Genomic DNA, 4652 nt, shown 5'->3' on the forward strand with positions numbered 1-4652 from the left:
AATTTTCCTATTCAAAAGTTCTACCTGATTAGAGAGCATAGTAACCGATTCGACATTAAAAACACCGGCTACTTTTGTTGGCTTTGTCCTCATGACTTGCCACTGATAGTTATTCAGTGACATCTCTTCTATAAATTCATAAGCCTCTTCAAAAGTCTTATTATTAATAGTCCCACCAACGGCTCCGCCAATCATCTGTCTAGCTGAGGGATTCAAACCGTTGTGGAAAGTTTGAACTTGTAGCCAAAGGGGTAAACCATGGTGAGGGCACCTTTTCAATAGGTCCTTGAATCTCTCCCATGCATCATAACGAGTTTCTAAATCCATTTGCACAAAAGAAGAGATATCATTCCTTAATTTATCCGTTTTAGCCGGTAGAAAATATTTAAGTAAAAATTTTTCGTTCATTTGTTCCCAAGTTGTGATTGACCCTCGTGGTAACGAGTTTAACCACTGTTTAGCTTTGTTCCTCAATGAGAATGGAAACAACCGAAGGTGAATGGCATCGTCAGAAACGCCATTGATCTTAAAAGTGTCACAGAATTCTAGGAAGTTTGCTAAATGAGTGTTTGGATCCTCATCTTGCAAACCATCAAACTGAACAAACTGTTGTATCATCTGAATTGTGTTAGGTTTTAGTTCAAAATTATTTGCAGCGATAGCAAGTCTAACTATACTTGATTCAGTTCCTATTAAAGTAGGTTTAGCATAATCATACATAGTACGAGGAGCAGGATCCTGATTTACTGGGTTTGTAATAACCACAGGAGCTAACGGATTATTTTGATTATCAACCATCTCCTCGGTTGTAGGTTGAATATCGTCCCCTTGCCCTTCCTCTATGTATTGTAGCCTTCGCCTTATTTCTCTTCGATTTCTGCGAGCTGTGCTTTTGATCTCACTATCAAAAAGTAGAGGTCCCACGGGTTTCTTCTAGTCATAAACTATAAAAACCTGCCAGAAGTAAATAAAAGAAAATTTAGTAATTTAAGCAAAATTAAAAAAAAAGTAATTTGCAATAAAAAAATGGCTAAAGTAATAAAAATTAAGCGTTCCTAATATCTTAGTCCCCGGCAACGGCTCCAAAAACTTGATGATCATTAAACTAACTAAAAATTCGACTTAAGGCAAGTGCACCTACCAAACAGAAGTATAGTTATGGTGAGACCGGAAATATCGTATCCACGAGGACTGAAAGTACTAGTAATTACTATCTTTTTATTATCTAGCCTAAGAATTAAAGGATGTTTTTTAAAACTAAACTAATTTTCTAAATTAACTAAGATTATGACAGAGATGAAAGTTGGAAAATACTTTAGAAAAACCAATGGAGAAGACAATACCCAAGAAAGAATCCACCTAGACTTCACTTATTACCTTTGACTTAGACGATTTATTCACTTGACTTATTCCGTAGAAATTCCTGATTTATGTTATTATACCTTTCGAGACTAAAAATAACTGACTCTAGGTTGATTAATCGAAATCTCTTTCTAATTAAAACCCCTATTGTCACATTAACTCGATCTATGGATTCCCTTATTATATTTGACTCTAATCCGGCAGATTTATGTCGTCCTATCTCTAGGATTGCATGTAACTCCACTTAATTGCGAATGATCTACTCTTAAATAGGGACTTGCTCCACTAAATAAGCACATCAAAAACTTGAATTAATATCCTAGAATATTAAAGCAAGTTTAAAACTCACAATAAAGAATAAGAACAAATATTTATCATATAAATCAAAGAGTAATAAGATTCGTCTTAGGTTTCATCTCCCTTAGGCATTTAGGGAGTTTAGTTCATAATAATGGAAAACATCTCAAAGTTTGGAAAACAACAAAATATAAAGAAACCCAAAGAACTTCTAGGAAATTGGATGGAAATCTTCAGTCTTGATGTAGATCCTGGCTCCGAGGTGATTCCAATGGCTATTCTCGAGTATTTGCTACCTCCAACTCTGCGTGTCCCCTTTAATCCTCTTCTAGGGTGTTTATATTGACTTTAGAGTGCTTCCAAACCCTCAAAAGTGGCCTTTTCTGAGTAGAACTAGACTTGGGCTCGACAGGGACACGGCCGTGTGCTATGCCCGTGTGCAAGTGCTCAAACCGAGTGTAATTCTGACTTGGATTAATGTCGACACGACTATGACACACGGGCATGTGGTCTACTCGTGTGCCTCACACTGACGTGTGGTTTACCCGTGTGGAAGTGCTTGGGCCGTATGAAACACTATTTTAAGCCTAATTTGTCCATTTTGGCTCGTTTCTCGCTCCTTTTACTATCCTAAGCTCTCCTAAGTATAAAACATGAAATTAAAGGATTAGAAGCATCGAGTTCACTAAAATCAAGGAAAAATCATTCATAAATTTTCCAAGCATAGGTTTATCAACTATGTAGATCAAGACTTGAATGAAAAAAGACAATAATCGAGGAAAAGGAGAAATTGTGGAGTAGTGCTTACTTTGAGATCAGAAGTGAGCATAGGTAAGTTCATTGTGAATTGTTATGTAAATATAAGTTACTTGTGATTATATTATTGTTTTCTACTTAGTTGTTAGTATGTATGTGAAATTCTATTTGTTATTTATATATTGGAGTATTGTAAATAAGCAAATATGAAGTTGAGAAATTGATAGTAGCATTTCTCGGAGATGCATATTATAGGTGTGAATGTAATGAGTTTATGGTATGTGTACAAAATTGATGAAGTGCCTCTGAATGATAGAAATGTATTTAAGTAATTAATTTACGTATAATACCCAGTTGAACATAGTAATTGTGTAAGATACAATTAGCATGCCAATAGGGTTAGTATGCATGCTTGTATGGGATTTGCACTTGGGTGCCACTGATTGCACATTCGTGCCTTTATCTGCACTTCGATGCCTCTGGTGTGGTATAGTCACCTGGGTATCTTAGTTATTTTGTAACACCTCTTACCCGTGTCTGACGTCGGGACAGGGTATGGTACATTACCAGACTTGTACTTAGACATTTATGCAAAATCGGACTATAAAATTTTTCTTCAAATCAAGTTCATTCATACATACACAATTCATCCCTTACATGGGCCTACGCGGCCCAAACATACATCGGGAGTGGTTCGAGACTAAATCGAGAACTTTCGAAAAACTTTAGGCAACTTAAAAGTTTCTTGCTTTGGAGAGTCATATGCCCTTAGGGGTAGGCTGTGTGGTCACACACGCTTGTGTGGCTTGGGACACGCCCATGTCCTTAACCCATGTAACTTTATGACTATGACATCATCATTAAAATAAGGTCACACTGCCGTATCACACGCCCGTGTGTCCAGACTGTGTGGTACAATAAAAATAAATGAATTTTTCATAAAATAGTGCAGACTTCACAAGGCCACAGTACATGCCCGTATGGGTAGGCCATGTCTCTCACACGGCCAAGACACACGCCCGTGTCTCAGCCCATGTGTTTACTACTGGGCATATTGACTTGTAAAATTAGGGTGCAGGGGACACACGACTATGCAACATGCCCATGGGGGTAGACTGTGTGTCACACACAGCCTAGACACATGCTCGTGTGTCTACCAGTATGGACAATTTAGAGGCTATTTTCTAAGCCAATTGCCACCCTCACTCATCATATTCCCAAACATGTTTCATAGCATGCAACATAGCATATTTAAACACTCAATTTCCAATGCCATGGCATTTTCATGCCTTCAAAATATCATCCTAAAGCACATGCAATTAGTCACACCACTTAGAGGCATTCCACACCGATTTCATACATAACCAAATTTGTTATCCAAATTCCATAATACATATTCACTACCATGATCATCTTAAGCCATTAAGTCATTTCTTATCTTCTAGCATCTAATCCATACTTCATCATACATTCACCAAGCAATAACATATCACATCATCACGACATTAGCACATGCATGCATGGATAATTAGATTACAATCCAATAATCAAATATAAGCCATATCACACGACTATTACAAAATGAATCATCAATATTTGAGGCCTTTAGAACTTCGCAAACATGCATGACACATATCACAAAATAACCAAGTCCCCTATACCTAAAATACTCAAGTTATCAATTTCACTATACCCAATATTCTTTTGATAGTGTGATCGAATACTCCAACAGCTTCCGATCCCTAAGCTAGCTTGGCGGAACTACAAAGGATGGAAAGGAAATGGGGTAAGCATTAAAGCTTAATACGTCCACATGCAAATAATATGCAATGATAGTAAGAAATCGTCACACAAAACATAATAACATAACCATAAAGATTATTCATCATTCAAGTATTCTGGCTTATTTATCAAGTGTTTATACATATATATATACTTTCTCATCACAATTCATCCTTTATCAAGGCGTTGCTCATGAGTTTAGCATACATAGCTATACTTACCCATAGTACAACATATAATCATACCTTCTTTAACATGCCCTCATTGGGACTTTCATCACCTAATCCATTACATTACCCGTTGAACACTCGAATACTATTGGATACATGGAAAACCTGCACAAAAGTGCCACATATACATACATAGCCAAAGCTACCTCATAACTTGTAATGCTCCCAACGGATCTACTCACAGGCTTGCTTACTTAAGCTACCGGTCAAGGTGTAATTACACGA

General features: G+C 36.9%; 1 non-coding gene across 1 annotated transcript; it reads left to right on the plus strand.

Moving 5' to 3' along the window:
* The first annotated feature begins 253 nt into the window (after positions 1-253).
* On the plus strand, positions 254-360 carry LOC128287408 (small nucleolar RNA R71). Its single transcript, XR_008278108.1, has one exon. It is a non-coding gene; the product is annotated as a small nucleolar RNA R71 (small nucleolar RNA).
* The last annotated feature ends 4292 nt before the right edge of the window (positions 361-4652 follow it).

The sequence above is a fragment of the Gossypium arboreum genome, chromosome 13, assembly GCF_025698485.1.
Source record: "Gossypium arboreum isolate Shixiya-1 chromosome 13, ASM2569848v2, whole genome shotgun sequence".
NCBI lineage: Eukaryota > Viridiplantae > Streptophyta > Magnoliopsida > Malvales > Malvaceae > Gossypium > Gossypium arboreum.